The 24,268-nt window shown below is 53.2% G+C and overlaps 1 long non-coding RNA gene across 3 annotated transcripts in view; it reads right to left on the reverse strand.

The window, feature by feature from the left end:
* Positions 1–15,009: 15,009 nt before the first annotated feature.
* LOC141374492 (uncharacterized) overlaps positions 15,010–24,268 on the reverse strand; it is a 19,977-nt gene continuing 10,718 nt past the window's right edge. The window contains exons 2-3 of one of the 3 annotated variants that reach the window (XR_012381423.1): positions 21,648–21,775; positions 15,010–15,172 (exon numbers count right to left, since the gene is read on the reverse strand). This is a non-coding gene — a long non-coding RNA (uncharacterized lncRNA). Of the gene's footprint in view, positions 15,173–19,113; positions 19,545–19,632; positions 19,954–21,647; positions 21,776–24,268 lie in introns of those variants that run through there. The other 2 variants (XR_012381422.1, XR_012381421.1) reach the window with 2 other exon arrangements.

Consider the following 24,268-nt stretch of genomic DNA (forward strand, 5'->3'; position numbering starts at 1 on the left):
GTGGGGGTGCATGGGCGCTAGGGTGGGACTCGACCTGCCTCCTCATGAGCTGGAGTGGGGACTGCGTTTCCCTTCTGAGCTATCCTGGTCCTGAGATGATTTTAGGAACACTGGTGGGAATGCTGGGACTTCTGCAAAAGTATAGCAGAGGATCTCCCCCTCTTCTCCTTCAGCTCTCTAAACCACCCACAACAGGCTCCTGAAAGGAATCTCTGAAGCTTTTGAGCCTCAGAGGCAGAGAACCTGCGAGCCGGGAAGAAGAACCTGTGAAGGCCTCCAGAGGCATCGGTTTGAAGGACAGCGTTTTAGAAAACTCTAGAAGGACAGTGTCTTTCTAATGCAGCTTGATTTTACCTCCCCAGGTTCTGGAAAAGTGGCTGTGTCCTTCCCTGTGAACTTTGAGGGTGTTTAGGCAGGTCCTGACACGGGGAGGACTCTCTTGGCTGTCAGCTTATTCTGAAATTTGAATTTCCGATGCACCTGGAGGAGTCCAGAAGAGGACCGTTGTTATTTACAACCACAGCTTCCTTCTCAAGAGAGTAAATCCTGCTTCATTAAATAAAAGGTCCCTTTGTTCTGAGGCCTCTTTTTGGGTCTGGTCTGGCAGAGACAGCCTGGTAGCCAGTGGGGGAGAGAAGGCGGGGCTGGGAGGCTCAAGTGCCCACACTGCTGGGTGTCACGTGAGGATTGGGAGCCCCTGGGGCATCGTGGTGGCAGAAGCTGTGCAGGCGGAGGTGGAAGATAAGGGGCTGGCGGCCAGGAGGGGTGGGGGCGGGGGTGGGGGCGAGGGAGGAGGGGGGGATGCCTGGTGGCCACAGCCTTTTAAGAACAGGAATGTCCCAGTGCCACTTTCAGTCGTGTGCTGAGCATCGCGACAACTTCCTCAAACTGACACATCTTCCGTGAAATTCGGCTCACAGAGCAGCCTGGTATTCCTGGTTTCTTGGGAGAAGAAATGGGCTGCATCCTATGTTTGCGTCAATTCCAGGGCAGAAATAAAGGGAACAGCTGCTAGAATTCAGCAGCAGCAGGAAGGCAGAGCTACACAATTGAAGCCTGAGACTTTGCAGAAGTCGTGTGGAGGGTGAGGGATGGGGTCTGAGCCAACCTTATTTCAAGCTGGAAGCCTCCAGCTAAGCCTGGCTTCCGCCTAGCAAACGCAGACGTTTGCCCCCTGCTTCCTCCCTAAAAGAAGCCCCTTTTGTTCAGGCGTGAGGGCAGTGTGCCCACCTCCAGGGGATGAGGACTGGTCCGTGTGTGTCCCCACTCCCCTCTGCAGTGACTGGGTCGGTACATACATGACCCTGTTCTGGCCAATGAGACAGAAGGCGAGGTGGGTTGGGGGCTTCTGGGAAGGATTTCCCTCTCTAATAAAAGCAGAGCTCACCCTTTGAAGGCAAGCCCTGCCCCAGCTTTCCTTTTCCTGGGCTGCTGTCTGCAGCAGAGGGGCCTAGTCGATAAAAGGGGGGGCTCCAGAGTCGGGGTAAAAGCATGACTCTGCCTCTAATGAGCTGTGCGGTCCTGAATGAATTACCCCGTCTTCCTCCTCTGCAAAATGACAATCGGAATGGCAGCTTCCTCATAGAGTTGTTGTGAAGATCAAGTGAGTGAGCACACCTAAAATGTCTGCATAGTTCGGACACGTGGTGAGCACTCGATACATGAGAGCTATTATTACTATTTTTGTCATCTGTGGATATGATGCTTGGAGCTACAGTACCATCTTTCAGCCATGAAGGAGGAACCCTGACACGGAAGATGGGAGGGCAGAGAGAAGGAAGGGTATTAATTCAAACTGGCTTACCTCAAGATCTCTTAAGAGAATAAAATCCCCAACTCTTCAGGCAACCTTTAGTTGAGGGTTGTTACTTGCAGCCTAACGCATCCTAGCCAATTCATATATAAAAGCTGGATGCCCATTATTGATTTAGAATGAGAAATAAAACCACTTGGTCTGAGAGACACTCGTACGTATTGGTGAGAATATTCACCTTGGAGGCAGACCATGGCATTGACTGCTAGTTATTCTCAAATATTTTGTTTCTCCTTCTTTCTTTAATAAGAAGAACTGCCGTATGGCAGTTCTGGGTACATGCCGTATGGGTACATGCTACTAGGCTAGAAACTACATTTCCCAGGTTCCTTTGCAACTGGGGAGGCCATATGCCCAAGTTCTAGCCAAAGGAATATGAATAGAAGTGACGTGTGCCCCTTTTGGGTTTTGCTCTTAAAAGGATTGGGCATGCTCCCCCTCATTCTTATCTCTTCTTGCTGGTGGGAAGATAGCAAGAGCTGGAGCAATCACCTTGGATCCTGAAATGGAAGAGCCATTCTGAAGGTGGACAGAGTTGTCCCACCAGCCTGGAACCACCTATTTCTGACCTCCTATATACAAGAAAAATAAACAATCTTATTTAAGCCACTGTAGTTTTGGATTGCTTCACTATAGCAGATCTACATGAGGCTCCAGAATATCAAGGGGAAACAGCAGCACAGAAACAGTGTTCTGTGACTCTAACTATGACTCTATGTATCAGTTAGCTGTTGCTGCATAATTAGCCACCCAATATTTAAGACTTAAAACAATGATTTATTATTTCTTATGATTCTGTAGGCTGGCTGCATTCTTCTGCCGATTTTTCCAGGGCTTCCTTCTGCAACTGCATTCAGTTGGAGGAATGGACAGGGCTGGGTTCAGCTGGGACATTGGGGATGGCTAGACTCCCTCTCCATGTGGTCTTTCATCCCCAAAGAAGATAGTCCAGGCTAGGTTTCCTCACATGGTGTTTCCATGAGCATTCTGAGAAAGCCTCAAAGCACAAGCACTCATCAGGCCCCTGTTTTTGTCTTGGTTGCTGATACTTCACTGGCCAAAGCAAGTCACGTGGCCAAGCACAGCATCCCTGTGGGAGGGGCCTACACAAGGGTGCAGATACTAGGAGGCTTGATTCATTGGGCCATTTGGATAACAATCAACCTCACCCTATTGTGCCCCATGAATTTTGGAAGCTCATTATGGGTAATTAGAAATCCTAGTACAGTGTTCATTAGGCCCATCTGCACAGGGACTAATAACCCCCTAGGAGCTGGGACAATTAAAATTCATTCCTTTATTTGGTTATTCATCACCTACCTCCAGAAAAGGGTTTCAGGTTGTTTATGTAAATACAAAAGATTTTTAAATGACAAAATAAAATTTAAAATAAGTATTGGAAAGAATCAGAAGGAAAATGAAGGTAGAAAAAAAACCTAGAAAAGATGGTGTCAGGAGTTGGGTCAGAATAAGAGGTGTGTGTCCCTCGGGCCCATGCTGCTGAGAGGGACGGGAGGGTCACTGGAGAGCGCCTGACAAGATCAAGGACATGGCCAGGGAATGGGGCTCCGGGGAGCTGGGATGAGGCTACCTCTCAAGCACTCGAAGGTGGTGCTTCTCACCCTTTGCTGCACACTAGGATCGCCTGTGGAGTGGGTTTAAATACAGATTCTAAGGCCCAATCCCCAGAACCTGGATTTTTAACAAGCTTCCCAAGTGATTCTGAAGTAGGTGGTCTTTGAACCACATTTTGAAGTGAATTTAAAGCTCATAAGCTGGTGCCAGCTCCTAGGCAGGATATTCAGAGGGGAAGAAGAAGGAAAAGAAGTTTCTTGAATAAGTGAATGGCTGTCAGGGTCCCAGGAAGATTCCAGAAAGGGGAAAGGGATCCTATGTGATTTGGGAGCTTTCTCATTTTTCAGATACTTTGTTTCTGCATAGAACAGACCTCTGCCCTGAATCGGTATCTCCTCGTGGGTGTCGGGCCTCAGCAATATTACGCGCCCCCCCCCAGGACCCGTTCTCATCAAAACCCGTCATGGCAGGGATCCCACCCCGTTCCCTGGCCACTGCTGGTTGGACTGGGGTGGGCACCTGACTCAAGCTGAATTAATCAATTTTCTCTGCTAGGAAATTGGACTGGTAAGGGTCTTTGATGCTGTGTCCATTGATGGCTGTGTTCCACAGCGACAGCCCACAAAACCCTGCTGTTGAGGGACAGGATGGCCTGGTCCCTGCCTTTCCTGGATCCTGGCTCTTCAGCTTCCCTGATCTTGTGACACACCCTGGCATCCTTCTACTAAATTCCAGTGTTAGCTGAGTCGGCTTCTGTCCCTGGCCTCCAAAAGCACCTTAGCTACTACAGGCTGGCAGAGGGAGATGGGGTCAAAGCTAGTGTGTCTGAGGTGGTCCCTCTGATTCCAAACCGGGCTGTCCCTAAGAATCGGGCCCGTCTGGTCAGTTTCCTGAAGAAACCACAAGATGCCAAAGGCATCGTGTTGAAAGAGTTGTAGAAGCCTGGAAAAGACGCTTTGTGTCGCAGCGAAAACTCGCTGCTGAGATGTGGACAGAAGATCAGTGAGGGACGCAGGAGGAAGCCAATGGGAGGTTGGCAGGGGCCCGCACTGGGCATTACCCTCCTCCCTCCTCAGACAGAGCCCACCAGGGGATGAAAGAGATGCTTGAGTTCACTTAAATAGTTCTGGGAGACAGGGACACTTCAGTGAATATGGTTCCTGTTTCTGAAAATGTATCTGGGGACACCTGGGTGGCTCAGTCAGTTAAGCATCTGCCTTCGGCTCAGGTCATGATCCCAGGGTCCTGGGATAGAGTTCCTCCTCGGGCTTCCTACTCCACGGGGAGTCTGCTTCTCCCTCTCCCACTCCCCCTGCTTGTGTTCCCTCTTTCTCTGACAAATAAATAAATAAATTTAAAAAAAAGAAAAAGAAAAAGAAAATGTATCTGAAGTCTGCTGTGGCAGCCACGACAGCCCCCAGCAATCGACACCCTGGTGGTCAGGTCCTTGGGTAATCTCTTCCCACGTTAAATAGGGCTGACCTGGGTGACCAGTAGGACATGGCAGGAGAGACGGCATGTGATTCTAGGGGCTCTGTCGTAAATGACATCACAGCTTCAGCCTCCTCTCCTGGGTCACTTACTCTGGGGAAACCAGCCACCATGTTGCGAGGACACACAAGCAGCCCTACAGAGAGGCCTATGAGGTGAGAAACTGAGGTCACCAGCCAACCATCAGCATGAGTGAGCCACCTCCTAGTCAAGCCTTCAAGTGACTGCAATCCAAACGGACATCTTGACCACAACCTCATGAGAGATCCTGAGTCAGAACCCCCAGCTGAGCTGCCCTGAGATGTCTGATCCACAGGAGCTGTGAGAGAAGAAATGTCTATTATTTTCAGCTGCTAAGTTTGGGGTCCTCTGTGGCCTAGCAACAGATAACTAATAACTGGGGATGAGAATGTGCTGGCACGGAACGCTTCCAGAAAGCAGTCACAAAGGGGACTACAGGGTAAGACTGTGGCCCAAACTTGCTTCATTGGGACCTCAGGCACCAAAGGCAGCCATGCGGATTCCCCTAACTTCTATATCAGGGAGAAGAGGAAGGGGCGCTCCTTTGGCAATTGAGGGAAGGAGCCCAAACCATTGGGAACAGCTGCTAATGCCCGTGTCCTTTCAGGGTACATCCTGCTTCATCATCATGGTGGACAAATTACGTCTACAATTCCTCTGACATAGAAAATACCGGGACTGCTGAGTGCCTCTCCTAAGGCTAGTGAGAGGTCCGCCTTTTCTTCTCCTGAGGTGAGTCCACGGATCCCGGGATGTCTACCAGGCCAGAAGAGGCCATCCCTGTTAGTTTTTCTTGGTGGCAGAAGAAACCAGAAAATCTGGTCTAGACCACTGAGAGGGCCCATTTTCACCTGCACAGCCTTCCCCAAACCAGAAGTTCCGACAGTTTCTCAGAGCATGTCTGGGGAAATGAAATATTGCCTTCACAAAACACCCAGGGATCTACCTGCAGGAACGACTCAGGGATGTCCTGATTTGTTAGAGCAAAGAAGTCCAGACCATTGGTCCAAGCCGCCTTCCTGGAATGCTGAGTCAGGCTGCATGCTTCCCTGGAAAGAAGGGGAGACTCAAGGTTATGTTCCTGAGTCTTCTCCCCTTTCCCGCCTTCCCATTCTCCTCCTGCTTTCCCCCCGCCCATCTCTACTTCACGCCACCACATCTCACTGCCCGTAGGCCCAAGGTGCTCAGACACCAGGGCCTTTCCCCCCAGGATCCACTTCCAAATAGTCCCACTCTTTTCTCTCAAAGATTTTCGTTCAGGAAACTCCTGAGGGTCCTGACAACAGCCTTTGGTGACCTCTGTCCCGCTAGTGTCATGATCATGGTGCGGGGACCCCTACCCTCACTCCCCACCCACGGTGGGAGGAAGGTTTTCTTCCATAATCCCGGACCCAACATACAGGGAAGGGCCAAGGGGCTAGGGTAGGACCCTCTGGGGGAACTGCTGTCCAGTCCCGGGTCGGGGGGAGGACAGATGCGCCCCCCCTGGTGGCCCCACGCTGCAGCCCCACCCCGGCTCTTGTGCCCCAGCGCAGACCTCATCCACCACCCATGGCCTTCAGGACCCTGCCTGCCCATTTCCACCCGGGGCTGGCTGCCTCTCTACCACAGCAGGAGTCTCAGCTGAGAAGGGAAGTGAGGTCACCCCAGAGTTCCTTGTCTGCTGAGTTGGGTGGCACCGAGTTTATATTCATTCCCACGATATCCTGCAGAAATTTTGAGACCCAGGGGAAGGGCTGGGGAGGTGCCTTTTATGCTGCAGGCCTCTGTGCGGGTCAGTATAGGAAGATCAGGGAAATGGTGAGGTCTGGGGTGGCATCTCAGCCACCCTCGGGCCCTGAGGGATGGAGGCATGGCCTTCCCCCACAGCCAGAACGGCTCCAGAAGAGGAGGAGTCCGTTCTCCCATTGGAAAATGGGAATAATAAGATCTTAAAAGGAGATTATAGAAGTAAAGCCTTTTATTCAACCTCCGATGAGGTGAATTTTCCGGGGACGGGTGGGGGTGAGCACACTGGTAGGCAGGGCAGGAGCGGGGTGGAGTGAGATTTCGGAATTTCAGGTGGCTCCAGCTCCTGGCAGCAAAGCCAGACAAGCAAAGACAAGGACTGATTCTCCGATACATGTGAGTTTCTGTCTGGAGAACCTCAGGAACACGACTTGTGGGCCTGGGCACGTTTATTGAATGAAAAAATTACTGAATCAGTGAGTGACTAAACCAGGTGGGAACTCTAGGTGGGAACGGCCCTCTGAAATTCTGAAATCGTGAAACTTGACTGCTGGAGACCAGCAAGGGTGGAAAATTGGGAGCTGCCCCTGAGGTCCCAGCCCCACAGCTCCCTACCGCGCTGCGGAGACTTTGCGTCAGCGCCACCTGCTGGTGGGTGCTGACCGGGGCCAGCTCCCGCCGGACTGGGAAGTCTTCACCTGGGTGCCCCGGGCATGGAAGGCTGAGACCAGCCTTTCTCCAGATGATCCGCTCCCTCAGGAACAGCCGCTACCTAATTTATCCTGATCCTTCCGAGGGTCAGTCAAGAAAGCACATCAAAGCCTTGGAAAAGGCATGAGGGATTCCTGGGTGTCCTTTCTGAGGAGGTCTGAGTGTCGGCTACATGTCCTCCGATGATCATCTGATTCTTTAGGGTTGTGTGCTATTGATTATTTGATTGACTTTATAACTCTGTAGGGACAGAGGCAATTTGTAGAAAACAGATAATCATGGAAATGATTCCTGCCCGTCGCAAGCAGATGAGTCCTGTTCATAACACAAACAAGTTTTGTCCAGTAGAGAATGTAAATGCCTGCAGTGGAATCCTCGTCGGAGCGTGTGTTAACATTTTGCTGGTTCCTTGTCAGTGAATGAGCTAAAGAAAACCGTTGACATGTGTTCCCTTGTTTTGATTGTAGGAGAGTCGTGATTTTACCTTTTTGAAATGATATTTGTGCAGCTCGTTGGTCCCCACGGAATCTGCAAAGTCTCTCACACCTTCCATCCTCCTTGCCTCCCAACCCGTTCAGGTGGCCCCCGCAACCGCTGCCTCCGGGTCGCCACGGTGCCCAGCACGGACTTCGAGGACAAGCTGCCCTTGCGTACTTCTCTAGGCTGCCAGCTCCCGAGGGCAGGGGCCGGGTCTGATTCTTGCTGGATCTGCAGAGCTCAGTCAAAGCTGTTGAGTGAATTTATGAATATACTCAGTTTGGACCACACCTCGCTGTTGGCAAAGGAGCCTGGTGCATGGGAAGGGCAATGCATTCGTGTGGCCTGGCATTCATGTGAGCCTCAGTTGTGTGTGAAATGAGGCTATTTCCTACGTGCTGATGAGAAGGAACTGCTGCATGTTTTCCATTTCCCTCTTTCGGTTTCTACTGCCACTTCCCCCACCCCCGATACTATAAATAGGAACAGGGTCGTTTCCTCTGGCTCTCCACCCTCCAAGGACCCCGGGAAGTGTCTAGTTAAGTACCCCTGCCTGGTTCATGAATGAGAAGGGGAAGGGGTGATGGTTTGAGGGGCCAGGGTGCCCGCATGGAGCAGATAAGCAGGGCGTACTCAGCTTGAAGCCTTGGACTCCAGTGCTGGGGGCATTGAGGGGAAAGGGAGGGCTGGATCCCTGAACACGGACAGGAAACCCAGGAGAAAAACTGAAGGAAGAGAGTGACTGGAAGAGGCTGGATTTCAAGTAGCCCAAAGTCCCAGCCCCAGCCCCAGCGGATCCCGCAACACAGAACGCACCTGCTACCCCCGCCCCTACTTCCCTAAGCCGCTTCATCGGCTGAGAAATCAGACTCCTGAATAACTGGGGTTCTGGCGCCATCTCGTGGCCATTCCTGAAACTGCCCATTCAGGCGGAGCAGAGCCCAGAGGTCCAAGAGGGAGGGGAGTCAGGCCAACCTTCCCCCAACTTTCCTGGCCTCCATCCTCTTCATCCTCATCTTCTCCCTGAATAGGTTCCAGGCTCAGTGTTCAACCCCTTTCAGGCCTGTAGCACATTTAATTCTTGGAGCAATCTTTTTTTAAAATTTTATTGTTATGTTAATCACCATACATTACATCATTAGTTTTTGATGTAGTGTTCCATGATTCATTGTTCGTGCATAACACCCAGTGCTCCACGCAGAACGTGCCCTCCTTAATACCCATCACCAGGCTAACCCGTCCCCCCACCCCCCTCCCCTCTAGAACCCTCAGTTTGTCAGAGTCCATCGTCTCTCATGGTTCGTCTCCCCCTCCGACTTACTCCCCTTCATTCTTCCCCTCCTGCTATCTTCTTCTTCTTTTTTTTTTCTTAACATATGTTGCATTATTTGTTTCAGAGGTACAGATCTGTGATTCAACAGTCTTGCACAATTCACAGCGCTCACCATAGCACATACCCTCCCCAATGTCTATCACCCAGCCACCCCATCCCTCCCACCCCCCACCACTCCAGCAACCCTCAGTTTGTTTCCTGAGGTTAAAAATTCCTATCAGTGAGGTCATATGATACACATCTCTCTCTGATTGACTTATTTCACTCAGCATAACACCCTCCAGTTCCATCCACGTCGTTGCAAATGGCAAGATCTCATTCCTTTTGATGGCTGCATAATATTCCATTGTGTATATATACCACCTCTTCTTTATCCATTCATCCGTCGATGGACATCTTGGCTCTTTCCACAGTTTGGCTATTGTGGACTCTTGGAGCAATCTTAAAAGCCAGGTAATACTCAGAACCATTTTATAGATGAGGAAACCCAGGCACAGAGAGGTGAAGGAGTTTTCCCCAAGGCCGTGCAGCTAAGGAGGGGGACCAGAAGAGCTCCTCTCTACACAGGAGAGGGGCAGTGAGGGGCCATGAGGCACTTGGTCCTGCCGCTTAACAGACAGTCGGCTTTGGGGCCCTTTAGTTCTAATTCAAATATGTTTTTGGTGCCTACTCTGTGCCAGACCCTACACGGGGCGCCGGGATCGCCAGTCACCCTCTCAGTCCTCATTAACCCCCTCCAGGGCGCTCATCACCGTCTGTCCAGCCTGACTGCCTTGTTAAGTGCTGATCTCCCACCAAGACCGTGGGCTTCCTGAGAGCAGGGACCTCTAGACTGTTTTCTTTGCTGCCGTGTCTCTAGAGCTCAGAATTGATCTCAGAATGGGTGCTCCATAAACGTTTGTGAATGACCTAACAAACCAGTGAATGAATACAAGATTTCTTTAAAAAGAAAAACAAAAACACACACACCCCAAAAAACCCCAAACAACTAAAAAAAAAAAATCACTAAAGCAAAATTACCCCCCCCCCAACTAGTCCCTGCCCTCAAGGCACTGACAGTCTAGTGAGGAAGGCAGATTGGTAAAGGGCAGATGTGGTTCCCAACCCCCTCCCCGCCACACACGCACACACACACACACACACACACACACCCTCCCTCAGGGCTTTCCCAGAGAGGAGCACAGAGCTTCCGGAGCCCAGAGGAGGCTCCTAACGTCGCCCTGCCCTGAGGCCCTAAGGTCAACGCCTGCGGAGCTCAGACCTAGAAAGGAAGGAAGGGGAAAGGCAATGCAGGTAGAGGCCACCAATGGGAGAATGTGCGTGGCGGGCACTTCGAGCTCTAAGCCTCAAGGGGGAACATAGAGGGAGGAAGAGAGGTCTGCAGGGAATTTATCCAGCGAGCCACTGCAAACAAATCCCTCCTTCGACTGCCTCAAGAGTCCTCCTCCACAAAATGGGAATGAGATGAGGATTAAAAGACACAGGGCCGGGCGCCTGGGTGGCTCAGTCGTTAAGCGTCTGCCTTCAGCTCAGGTCATGATTCCAGGGGCCTGGGATCGAGTCCCACATCGGGCTCCCTCCTCGGGGGGAAGCCTGCTTCTCCCTCTCCCACTCCTGCTTGTGTTCCTGCTCTCGCTATCTCTGTTTCTGTCAAATGAATAAATAAAACCTTAAAAAAAAAAAAAAAAGACACAGGGCCTGGCACACCGAAGGGAAACTGAGGTCTCCCTAACCAGTTGCCCCACCACCCCAGATGCCCTTCAGGGGCATGGGCTTCCAGGGGCCCCTAAGCTGGCAGTACCCCCCCTCAAGCAGGCCACCAGGAAGCAGCTTGAGACTGGTGACTGGAGGGGACCACAGCGCCATCTGGTTTAAATCAGCGCCTCAGAGATGGCACACCAGGAGATCCCTGGGTCCCAGCACCAACCCCACAAGAGAGCAAATCTGCCCTGTAATGAATGCAAGGGCACGGGGTCGGGGAACTGGGGTGGGCCTGGCAGAAAGGGCATTGGATAGAGACTCCTGGTGGAACCAAGAAGTAAGTACGTTCTTTGTTGCCGCTGGAGGAAGCCCTGGTGATGCAGCAGATAGTAAGCCAGTGGGGTGTGTGGCGTTGAAAATCTCTTTTAGGGAGAAAGACAAAAACAGGAAGGGGAATAGGGACTGTGGGGATGGTTTGCAATTTTAAATAGGATGGTGCAGGAGAGCCTCCAGAGAAGAGACCTTCAAATAGAGACCAGAAGATGCGGTGTGGGAATAAGCACGAGGATCTCTGAGGGAGGAGGGTCCCCGGCAGAGGGGGAAGCAAGTGCAAATGCCCTGAGGCAACATTGTGTCTGCTGTGGTTGAAGGAGCAGTAAAGAAGCCAGAGAGAGGGCTGAGTGGGGAGCAGTGGGGGCCAGATGGAGGAGGGCCTTATAAGCCACTGGGCTGGCCAAGTGAGGGTATAACGTGTAGCGAAAGCGACAGAGGTACACGATGGGAGAAAAGCCCAGAGCTGTTCATTAGGCAACTCTAAACTTGTGTCTCATTCACCAGCCACACCTCCCGCAGTGCACTATGAATTAATATTTTCTATAAATCCTGTAATTATCTTGTGAATAGCACAATTACATTGCATTGTATTTGGCGTGTTAAAAGCATTCATTTGTTAATGTAAACATTTAAAATATACCATGTATTATGCAGCTCTTTTTACTTTTTTATTTAATCAACTGGAAGCCTTCAGTTGGAAGTGGGGGGGTGTTTCTTGTCCTCCAAGAGTTCCCCAGAGGCAAGTCTACTGTCACACTCATCCACACCCTCACCTACACACACTCATACTCACTCACCCGCCGTGCCCAGCCAGAACGCAGGGCTGGGAGACAGACACCTGCTCAAGTGCCCCCTCAGGGGGGCCTTGGACAGGTCCCTGCAGGGTCTCCCGCTGCCTCTGCTCCAACTTGCCCAGCCCTTGACATTTGACAGAAAGCGTCCCCGTCCTCATGGACCTTCACTACCAAAGGGGCAGGGATTAGCGTGTCCATTTTACAGACGGATAAACAGAGGCTCTGAAAGTGACTGAAGACAGAGCAGAGGCTGGAGGAGGCAAGATGGGGATGGGGAAGGCTTCGAAGTTTAAAGGTGAGGAGAAGAGCAGGAGGGTGCCAGGGCTAACCCTCTGGTGGACCTGACCTCGGACAGACCTGGGTTTGAATCCCAGTTCCCTCCCCCCGCCCATTTATTTACCTTGGGTAAATTCCTTAAACTCCCTGAGCCTTGGTTTCCAAATCTTTACAATGGGACTAATGATAGTACTCACCTCGTGATCTTGTTGTGTGGATTCAGTGAGGTAGCGTGGATGAAAAGGCTGTTATTACTGTTATTTTCAGTCACACCAGGTGCTGGGGTTTAGAGGCGGGGTGGGTGAGGGGAGGCCGCTCAGCTTACACCCCACCCAGCCACAGCCTCATGCTGGTAGCCTCCTGCTGAGTGGCTTGCTCTGCCTGTGGAGACAGCAGTTACTGTGCTGACTGTCACAGCCCAACCTTTCCCATCACTCCTGCTTTGTAGTTTACAAAGCGCTTTCATCCATTCATCCAGCATTTCCCGAGCGCCTCCTGTATAAACTGGCCCAGGGCTGGGTCCTGGCATCTCCTGGTGAGTGAGGCGGCCCCTGTCTGGGCACCCAGGTTGCTGGCATCAGTAGCTCAACACACGAATGAACGGATGGGTAGAAACCGGGTCAAGAGCCAGGGGAGAACCGTAGGGGCCAGGAGAGAGAATCACAGGGGCCCTGGTTCAATTTCAACCAAACCACGCAGCAGTGGCCAAAGATAACTTACTCCCATTGCCTCAGTGGAGACCCTGAATCTCAGGACAGGGCAGGCACCTGCCCAAGGGCACCAACGAGGTGGGGTGAAGGAACCAGGGGGCCAGCATGCCCAGCTGACTCCTTCTCCGACCCAAGCTGGCCCAGGGGAAGGAGAGCTCTGCCGAAGGATCCTCCCTGGAGCGAGGCCTGCGGGAGCTGCCAGGAAAGGGAGCGAGCCCGTGTGGAGCCTTGCATTTTCCTTACCTCTGCTTGGCATCTCCTGAGGGGTGGCGGACCAGCTCAGGCCACCGGGGTCTGAAGGGCAGAGTACGCTGGTCCCTCCCATGGGCATCAGCCTGGGCACAGCTGTCCCGAGCGTGGGCTCCGGGGGCCGGGCTGTGAGTAGGGGCAGGGCTGCTCCCCAGGGGAGGGTGTGCTAGCCTGGCTGAGCAGCACGCCCACCTTGTAGGCAGAACAGGCTGTAGGCTGTGCTGGGCTCTGAGTTGAGTCTGTTGAGCTACTGTTCGGTAACAACCCCAGAGCCCCCAGCTTGTGGGCCGTTTCGCCACTTGCAAAGCCCTTGCACAACTCCTATCTCTTTGATCCTCGCCAAAAACCTGGCGGGAGAGAAAAGGTACCAGGCCTGGAGTCGAAAGAACAGGGTTCAAGTCCTGACAAATGCCATATCTCTATCATTCAGTCATTCAATAAACATTCATGAAGCATCTACGGTGTACTGGATTCTAGGCTAAGTGCAGTGAGCAAAACAGACCAGACAAGGTCCCTGTTCTCCTGGACAAAAAAGATAGAAAGTAATCAAATAGTCACCTAAAAACCAGCGTTTCGATGCACAAGTGTTATCCTTGTGATACCTCTCTCCCTCACTCATGTGAGGCAAACCCATAGGGGCGTCAGCTCTCTACCTTCTCCATCCCTTGTCCACCCCCTTCCCGCCAGCCCACGCCAGCACCATCTCCCGCTCAAGATGCGAATATGAGGCCTCCCGCTTCCCCTCTGCGACAGTTCTCCCACCAGACAGCACCGAGAGCCTCCTAAACGCTCTCCCTCTGCCTCCCATCAGCTTCCCACTTGGAATAAAATCCAGACCCTCCCCCGTGCCTTACAAGGGCCTGTGTGACCTGCGTCCTGTTACCTCTGCTGCCTCGGCTCCTGTCACTCCGGCCCTCGTTCTTTCCATCCTGGACACACTGTCCCTCTTGTTTCTCACATTCACAGGCCCTGGAGCCCCTGGTACTTGCTGTTCCCTCTGCCTGGAATGTTCCACACCCACACGTTTCTGTGGCTTCCTCTCACTTCACACAGCTCTCAGAACAGATAGCATCTTCCCTCTTTCTATCCTTTGTCCTTCACTTTCCCCTGGAGCGTGGTCACGGTCACCACCTCCTATTATATGTGTTGTATCGCCTGTCTCCCCATCTAGCACAGGCCTGGTACGTAGCGGGCACCGAGCCAAAGAGCAAAGACAATTACGAAGTGGAGTAAGGGCTTCGAATGGAAAGCACAGGAAGGCTGACAGATGAGGGAACAGGAGGCCTCATCCAATCGGTGGCAGGGTGTCAGAAATGGTTCCCCGGGGAGCGGGGACAGCCCTTCAGCATTAATCCAAACTGAGGCAGGGGGCCAAGCCTTCGAACCTCCCTGCTGAGCAGTCACGGGCTCTCCCTGGAGAAAGGGGCCTTGTCCCTGGGAAGGGGCCAACTGAGCAGAAATCTGAAGTGTGGATCAGAGCGCTCGGGCAGAGGGAAGAGTTCGTGTGAAAGCCGAGAGGCTGCAGCGTCCCAGCACGTGGGGCGGCCGACGGGAGAGTGAGGGCAGCTGGTGGGAGGTGAGCGGGGCCACTGCTGTCAGGACCTCCCTTGTCCTAGAAACGACGGGCAGCCTGGGGGAACTTGACACCATAGAGTGGCCGGGTCAGCTCTGAGTTTCCTGGAGACCCTCTGGCTGCCCTGCGTGGGGAGAACCCACTGGGAGTCTTCGGTGATTCCGACATGAGATGACACTAGGCCTCAGGTGGTGGCTCTGGAGATGGAGAGAGGAGGCAGGAAGTCCGACCGTGGGGAATCTCAGGTGGGCGCCAGGTGGAGCCTCACCCACGGCTGGATGGCTGTCTCAGGGGCCGTCACATCTGGGCTCAGGTTCCTTGAGGCAGACACGGAGACGAGATTTTTGTGTGGGAGCCTTACTGGGGGGCTGCTTGCAGGCACGACTCCTGTAAGGGAGTGAGGAAAGCAGCAGATGGTGGCCTACGTGCAGCCACAACAGAGGCCCAGCCTGTACCCTGAGGAGCTCGGGAGCTTGGAGGTCCCTTCGGAGTTGGCCCAAACTGAGGCGAAGAAGACAGGCCTTGAGCCTCCCCAGTGACCGGTCACTGAATAGAGGCTGCCCCAGGGAGGGGACATATTGTGTACCAGGTAGCTTTGGGGGGACTGAGTATCCCAGTCCTGAAGGGGGGTCTGGGTGGTGCCCCCAGCATCCATGAGCGGCTCCTTCTTCTGACCCCAGCTTACCTGTAGAAAATTTAGACCTCCTACAAAACTCTTCCCCATGCCCCATATTTGTGGGAACTTCAGGGGTGTCCAGGAGCCCACCTTGCTCAGCCCCAACTGTGGGTGCCACTCAGCCTAGTAGGCAGTAAGCACTCACTAACTGCTAGATGACCAGGCTAGAATGTGGGGGGAGGAGAAAGGAACAGGTCTAGGGGGACTCCCAGCTTTCTTTCTGGTTTGGCCCCTGGCTTGGAGAGAGACGTGGTAGTGGGTTTGGGACATGCCGAGGCCATGGTGTGACTGAGACACCCGAGCCCTGGGGTCTGGTGCCAGCTCCCGAGGAGCCCCGCCACGAAGGGGCAAGAGGGAGAAGAGACCAGGGGATTGCAGGGGTAGGGGAGCCAGGACAGAATGGAGTCCAGAGCCTGGGGATCGGGTAATGCCATCGGACACCGAGAGGGCAGAGAAGGGGGCCCCTCAGGGACAGAGCAGGCCTGAGGGAGGCGTGTAGAAGCTTGGGAGGGGGGCTTGGTGAGGGGCCTGGGGCTCAGTGAAGGCATGAAAGGTCCCTGGTGCAGCCTTAGAGGAAGAGGTGGGGGAAACAAGGCCCTCTGGAGAGCAGCTAACAAGGAGGCCTGTCCCAGGGCTCTGCCCCCTTCAAGCACCCAGAAGCCCCGAATTCCACTCCCTCAGAGCCCAGGATCAACGCCCCTCCCGCCTCTACCATCTCTCCTGAGGTCCCCCTGACAAGTATCCCAGCTAAGGAGGTTCCTCCCTGAGAACTGTTGCCTCAACCCAAATTCAGGTCAGACAACAGGAAGGACTTCCTGGCTGGGAGGGATGGGAGGTCCTGGACAAGGTGAATGGGGGCATTTCTGTCCCAAGATGAGGCATCAGATGCAGTGACTTTTGGAGGCCCCTTTCTAATTGCTGGGCAAAAAGAGCAGAGTGTTCTTCAACCTGGCCTGGAGCGGGGAGGAAAGGGAACTTTTGAGAACGGGGGAAGCACTTGCTGACAAAGAGCATCAGCGTCAAGAGCTCAGATTTGAGCAGGACTCCCTGGGTTAAAATCCCAGCTCTGTCACTAACCAGCTGTGTAAACTTGGGTAAGCTACTCTGTGCCTTGGTTTCATCTGTGAAATGGGAGCAAAAGTAGTACCTATCTCTTAGGGCTCTTACGAAGTTTGAATTAATAAGCTGAAGGGGCACCTGGCTGGCTCAGTTAGTAGATCATGTGACTCTTGATCTCAGGGTTATGAGTTCAAGCCCCACGTTGGGCGTGAAGCCTACTTTAATATAAATAAATAAAACAAATAAAGAAACTGAAATTTGTAAGGTGCTCAGAACAGTGCCTGGAACAAAGTGAGCACTATATAAATATTTAAAAAATGAAAGATAGGGGCACCTGGGTGGCTCAGTCGTTAAGCGTCTGCCTTCGGCTCAGGTCATGATCCCAGGGTCCTGGGATCGAGCTCCGCATCGGGCTCCCTGCTCTGCAGGAAGCCTGCTTCTCCCTCTCCCACTCCCCCTGCTTGTGTTCCCTCTCTCACTGTCTCTCTGTCAAATACATAAAAATCTTTTAAAAAATTAAAAAATAGGGGCGCCTGGGCGGCTCAGTCGTTAAGCGGCTGCCTTCGGCTCAGGTCATGATCCCAGGGTCCTGGGATCGAGCCCCACATCGGGCTCCCTGCTCCGCGGGAAGCCTGCTTCTCCCTCTCCCACTCCCCCTGCTTGTGTTCCCTCTCTCGCTGTCTCTCTGTCAAATACATAAAAATCTTTTAAAAAATTAAAAAATAGGGGCGCCTGGGCGGCTCAGTCGTTAAGCGGCTGCCTTCGGCTCAGGTCATGATCCCAGGGTCCTGGGATCGAGCCCCACATCGGGCTCCCTGCTCCATGGGAAGCCTGCTTCTCCCTCTCCCACTCCCCCTGCTTGTGTTCCTGCTCTCGCGCGCTCTCTCTCTCTCTGTCAAATAAATAAATAAAATCTTTAAAAAAATAAAATATAAAAAATGAAAGATACTGGCAACTTCCATTTGTGAGCCTCCTGGGCACTGGGCACTGTGCCAGGTTCTTTACTTACATCACCTATACTCCTCCCCACACTCCTCTATATGATAGGTCTTATAATTCCCATTTCACGGAGGAAGAAACTGAGCCCCAGAAAGGTGAAATCACTTGCCTAAGTTGACCTAGGCTGATTCTATCAGCATTTGTTTTTTTGGTAAGATTTTTTAGTACCCTCTACACCCAACATGCGGCTCAAACCCCTAAGCGCGAGCTCTAGAGTCATATGCTCCGCTGACTGAGCCAGCGAGATGCCCCTCCATCAGCACTTAACTACTATGCTGTGTTGCTTTTCTGCACCACAAAGGCAGGGGGATGGACGAAATGGCCTCCCAGAGGCCTGTCTGGGACGCTCACACCCACACTCACAGCCGCAGACCCCTCCAGTTTATGAACCAACCTCAGCCTCTTCAGAGCCTAGGAAGATTTCCTAGTTACGCAGGGTAACTATAGCTCGGAGCTGCAACCGTCTCATTAGGCAATTACCTCTGTGAGCGCCAAGGCGAGGAAGTGACCTCACTGGCCCCTTGACACCGCCCTGCCGCTGGGGATGGAGGTAATGAGGGTAATCATGGCGGTGGTGACAGTGACACTGATGGTGACGTTGCCTAGGGACGGAAAAGCTGATGGCTCTGTCGGATCTTGAGTTGGTGGAGGGGGCGACAGCGTTGGTAATTGACTTGATGGTGGTTAAGGGGATGGCTAATGGTGGTGGCAGATCCTAGCGTTAATGGAGAGGTGACAGCAGCAGTGATGATCTGTCGGGTGGACCTCGTGGCGGGGTTCTCTCAGCCTCCATTCCACCCTCCAGACGGGGAGCCTGGAAAGCTAATGACTACATTTCCCTCCCTTGCAGCGTTTCCAAGCTCGGCTAATTTGATTCCGTTGGGCTAGATTGGGATGGGAACGCTAAAGAGAGCCACGATCCTGTGTTTTCTCATTTGTAAAGTCAGAACGATAATAGAACAGTGCCTGGCACGTGATAAGTACTATGTCAGTGTGAGCTGTTATTGCTGTTGTCCAGGGGGATGGGGGGGGGTTGTTTGTATGTGGTTTTTACTTCCTGCCTCCTCTAGGCTGTTCCTGCTGGCCAGCAACGTCGCAGTTACACGAGGTTTTTCTGCAGCAACATTCTCCAGCATTCCAGAATGGACACAAAGCCCAAGATCCAGGTCAGATGAAGGGCAGGGACCAAGGAAGTGACAGCATTGGACAGACCATGCCCCACTGCAAGACACCCAGATGTGTCTGTCACCATCAGACACCACATTGACCACTGCCACCAAAGGCCACGTTCCGAGCAAATTCTAAGCCCTCCTGTCTTTGCATGACTCACTTGAGATTCGCAGTCCTGGGCTAGAGCATCCCTTGGCTGGGCCCAGGTTATGGGCCCCTGTCCGACCTGCCAGGGCCACGGGGAGGGGTCTGCGGTCCCCTTCAGCTTCAGTAGTGGGTGATGGGGGCCTCCCACGGTGGGGCCTTCCCCCTAATGGAAAGAGGGTTTGGAGGCAGGGCAGCCAAAAAACGATGAAAGTCCACTTGGTAAGGAAGCCTGGTGGTTATGATGGAATAAAGAAGCTGAGAGATGTTGCCATCTTTATTAAAACCAAACTGAAGAGGAAGGTGACTGGACCTTTCAACCCTGGCCAGACCCAAAGCCCCTTGAGATCACCCACCAGCTTCTGCTGCCACCACCTCAGGGGCTCCTGTGGGACACTGGTCCATCTTTTACACTCTGGCCAAGTGCAGATGGGACACTTTGCCCTTCCCTTTACGGGCCAGGGTAGAGTAGAAACCAGGTATAGACATTCAAACAAGATGTCATCAATGGCCCGGGGAGAACAAAGAGGAAAGAAACATGAACATCTAGGGACGTCTGGGCGGCTCAGTCAGTTGGGCGTCTGCCTTCGGCTCAGGTCATGATCCCGCGATCCTGGGATGGAGTCCCGCATTGGGCTCCCTGCTCAGCGGGGAGCCTGCTTCTCCCTCTCCCTCTGCTGCTCCCCCTGCTTGTGCTCTCTCACTCTCTCTCTGTCAAATAAATAAATAAATAAAATCTTAAAAATAAATAAATTAAATTAAATTAAAAAAAAAAGAAACATGGACATCTATTCACTGATTACACATCCATTTATTTGGTACCACCCAGGCACCAATATAGCAGAGAATGAGGTCCCTACCGCATGGGGCTTACAATCTAGTGGGGAAGACAGTCAAACCAGTAACACATAAGTAGATGAGGCCACTGCGGGGCCTGAAGCACAAGAAGGAAGGAACAGAGGGGAACTGGGGAGCCCTGCAGAGGGAGAGGTCAGGGGAACCTCTTCAAGCTGCAGCTGGGAGGATGAGCAGCCAGATGAGCAGAGATTGGCGGCAGTCGTGGGCTCCAAGTCTCTGAGGCAGGAACAAACTTCCAGAACAGGAGTCGGGGCCAGTGTAGCTGGAGTATATAAGAAGTCAGGTGGGGGGAGGAGATGAGGTAAAACTCAGCTGGATAAAAACTGGCATTTTATTCCAGTCAATGGGAAGCCACTGAGGACTGGTTTTGTTGTTGTTGTTGTTGTTGTTTTGTTTTGTTTTGTTTTTTAAGATTTATTTATTTATTTGAGAGAGAGAGAGAGTGGGGGGTGGGGCAGAGGGAAAGCATCTTCAAGCAGACTCCCCACAGAGCACGGGGCTTGATCTCCAGACCCAAGAGATCGGGACCTGAGCTGAAACCAAGAGTCGGACACTTAACTGACTGAGCCACCGAGGCGCCCCAGGGCTGTTTTTTCTTTCTTTCTTTCTTTTAAAAAAAAAAAATTTTTTTTAAGATCTTATCTATTTATTGAGAGAGAGAGAGAGAGAGAGAGAGAGCACAAGCAGGGGGAGCGGCAGGCAGAGGGAGACGGAGAAGCAGGCTTCCCGCTGAGCAGGGAGCCTGATGAGGGGCTTGATCCCAGGACCCCAGGATCATGACCCAAGCCGAAGGCAGCCACTTAACTGACTGAGCCACCCAGGAGCACCCCCCCTTTTTTTTATATATAAGAGGAGGGACTTATCCTCAAGCATGAATAGGGAAGAAAGAGGAGATGCGCCCAGGGAGGTGCACGGATTCAGCAGTGGTAAGGGGAGAGCTGCCCCCCAGCTCGGCTCCTGTCTCCTCAGTGGCATGATGCTCGCTCATCACTGGGCAGGGGGAGGAGGACAGGGGCAGGACACGTGTCCATTAGGCCACGTCAGGTTTCCAGTGTCCCGGATGGAGTCATGATTGAGCCCTAATGAAGCCCTAATCCCAGTCCGTCCTACAGCCCCCAGGCACCTCCTAGCGGCTTCCCCCAAGGAGATGGAGGGATTGCCTTGACCGGTCCCTCCCCTGTCACTGAAAAGAGGCCAATGGCAGCAACCGAAGCCTCAATCACCACAAGCACAATGTCAACTACGGCCACCATTGTAGTCACCGTCACCTTCACGAGGACAGGCTAGGAAACCCTGACCCTGTGAGTTAACAGGACCCTGTAAGCCAGCTTCCTGGGACCCGTGGAAGGCACAGTCCCAGGACAGAGCCAGTGGTGTGTGGAGTTGGCTCCTCCTGGCTTGCGAGAGGCGATTCTGTGAATCTCTTCCCAGTTCTGCATGCAGTATCATCATATGGGCAGCCTGACATCAAGCCCAGTGGAGGACTTTCCGTAGCCCGTTCACCAGCCTACCTCTGGACAGAGCTCTGAGGATAGTGAGAGACGCTGACCCCACTGCTTGCCCATGTAAACCCCAGAGCCTGGAGCAGGGTCAGCAGGAGGAGTCAGCCAACCAAGTCCATAGAGTCTGGAGGGCAGGCTGTCTGGTTGGGGGGTGGGTGGGTGGAGAGGAGGTCACCTGCCCCCAATACACCCCTGAGAGGGGACCAGAGACCCTGGGCATAAAGGCCTGTGGGCTCCCAGCCAGGCTGCCTGACTCACCGTCCTAAAGTCGGAATCCTGGGCTGGGTCTGTCCTTGAAGGGCTGCTTCTCCCTGTTCCCTGATCTCAGGATGAGCCCTGACCCTGGTCAGAAACTGGGCCTGGGCCCGGTAACAAAGATCCCCACCCAGGCCCAGACAGAGCCCCACCCTGTGTTCTGGGCTGGGCTCGGATTGGCCGTAGAAAACACTCTCACCTCCATCTGCACACAGGCCCTGGCTCAGCCCTAGAATCAGGGGTCCCTGAGCCCAAAGGGGAGCAGGCGTGGAGAGGGGTTGGCTCAGCACCGGTCACTTCTGCAGTCCTCCTGCTTGGGGAAGCAAACTGTGAAAAACAAAACAAAATTAAAACTCACCACCAGCTCCTTCTTGCTTTAGTGACAACATCTTTGTCTTAGGAAATAAGGCCTGGAGGCAAAGCACATTTTCTAAGGCCTAACCCCTCCCCACCCCTGCCAGGCTCCCTCTTCGATTTGGAGGATTCTTGGTCTAAACCGTCCCTCCCCACTGTCCCCAGAATACAGGGCTCCCTGTTGCCAAGAAGAGAGGGAGCTGTGAAAGTCCCGGGAACTCCATCTGAGAGGCTCAGGGGGTGGAGGCCAGGCTACTCTCTGGCTTATGGACTTGGGCAAGACCCTCCTCTCCAGATCTGTTTTCCCCATATGTACAGTGAGAGATTTAGCTCTCTAGCGCTACTATCCAAAGTTAGGGGGCCTGATGGAAATTTAGGGTCCCATGTTCAAACATGGGAAGGGCTGTATTTTCTGGATAATTCAGACCCAGGAGACCCAGGAAACTCTTCCTAAGACATGAAGGGATACTGGGTCCAAGTCCTGGCATATGCTTTGAGCTCTGGTACCTGGTGCTAGTGACTTGGCTTCTCTGGGTCTCCGTTTTCTCATCTGTCAAATCGCAATAATACCAAGTTTGTGAGGATCAAATGGCGGCAAGGAAAGTGCTTTGTAAGCTGTAGAGTCAGTCCTCCCGGGAGAGAAGGGCACTTACTATTGCGGTTGGTACGGGTTAATGTTTTGCCTTCCAGCAGAGCCCAGAAAGTGGATCAGTCTGGCCGAGCTTTCAAGTGCGAGACCTCCTCCAAGTCTCCCCAGGACCCACTACGCCAGCCCTGCCCAGAACCAGCTTGAGCCCAGCGTTAAGTCTGCTCCCGGCCTCCCCACTTCAGGACTGGACACGTTTTCCTCTCTGGCCCCAAAGGATCGCAGGCTTTAGAGCTGGACCAGCCTTGGGGATCCTCAGTCCCATAGCTTTAGTTATTTATTGTTAAGATTTTATTTATTTATTTGTCAGAGAGAGAGAGATTTATTTGAGAGAAAGAGAGAGCATGAGCAGGGGGAGGGGCAGAGGGAGAAGCAGGCTCCTCGCTGAGCAGGGAGCCAGACTCAGGGCTCGATCCCAGGACTCAGTGATCATGACCTGAGCTGAAGGCAGACGCTGAACCGACTGAGTGACCCAGGTGTCCCCCTATCGCTTTATAGTGGCCCAGATAGGAAAGGGGCTGCCCAGGAGGCCCACAGCATGTTAGTGGCAAAACGGGGCTCAAACCCAGGCCTCTCTGTCCGACAAGACTCTTTCTTCTAATCCCGGTCCCCAAAACAGTGTCCCCTGGGATCCTCGGGCAGCAATAGTCCTGCAGGTGCCCCAAGTCAGCAGGCCCTGGCCCGGCCGGGGACTCTGGGAGGGAGGGGCTGTCCAGGGCATCTCTCCACAGCCTTCAGGCTCTGCTGGGCTCCTGCCTCCTCCAGAAAGCCTTCCCTGATTGGTACCCAGAAAGCTGAAAGTGAGTTTCCTCCCACGCCCCTCTTTTGACAGAAAACCTGCTTAAAGATGAATGGTGTCTGTCTGTCTGTCTGTCTGTCTGCCTGTCTGCTAGCCCCGACATGGAGTTTCTTCGGGGTAGACAAGAGCTGGATTCATCTGGCCTCCCCACTATAGGAGCCTAGCCCAAACGGAGGGCAAAGGGAGTAAGAGGAGAAGCCAGTGATCAGTGCCCTGGGACTGAGGGATCCCAGCGGAGGCAGGGAAGAGGGTTGGACTGGCGGGACTGGGGGGGCACGGAAGCCCCGCCCCCTCGAACATCAATTCCCGGGGCCTCCCTCCCTCCCCCGCGGCCCATTCCCCAGGGCGGGCTCCTCCCCTGGGAACTGCTGTCTCGGCAGCGGGCACCCGGCCACCTGGCTGCCAGGAATGAGGCTGGGCAGCGGGCGGGGCGGGCCTGGACAGGGCTGCCCCTTGCTCGGGCCTGGGGAGGGGGCGGCTCTGGGCGGACGCCGGCGGGGAGGGCCTCTGCGTGGGCCCCGGGAGCTGGAAGCATGCTTCTCCTGCCAAGAAGCAGCAGCTGGACAACACCTGGCCGCTGGTTGGAGATGCGGACTCTCAGGTCCTTCCCCAGACCTGCTGACTCAGAATCTGCATTTGAACAAGATCCCAGGTGACTCCTATGCACATTCCAATTTGAGAAGTCCTGTTCGAACAAGACTCTGCCTGCGTATTTACAGGTTAAAGAAAAGACATCTACAAAGTTCCAGTTATAAAATAAATAAGTCACACAAGGGATGTAATGTACAGCATGGTGACTAGACTTAAGAATACTGTACTATATTTTTATTTTTTTAAAAAGATTTTACTTATTTATTTGACAGAGACAGAGAGAGCGAGAGCAGGAACACAAGCAGGGGGAGTGGGAGAGGGAGAAGCAGGCCTCCCGCGGAGCAGGGAGCCCGATGTGGGACTCGATCCCGGGACCCTGAGACCAGGGCCTGAGCCGAAGGCAGACGCTTAACGACTGAGCCACCCAGGC

The sequence above is a fragment of the Callorhinus ursinus genome, unplaced genomic scaffold, assembly GCF_003265705.2.
Source record: "Callorhinus ursinus isolate GAN/ISIS: 27379988/994484 unplaced genomic scaffold, GSC_fseal_2.0 scaffold18, whole genome shotgun sequence".
Classification (NCBI taxonomy): Eukaryota; Metazoa; Chordata; class Mammalia; order Carnivora; family Otariidae; genus Callorhinus; species Callorhinus ursinus.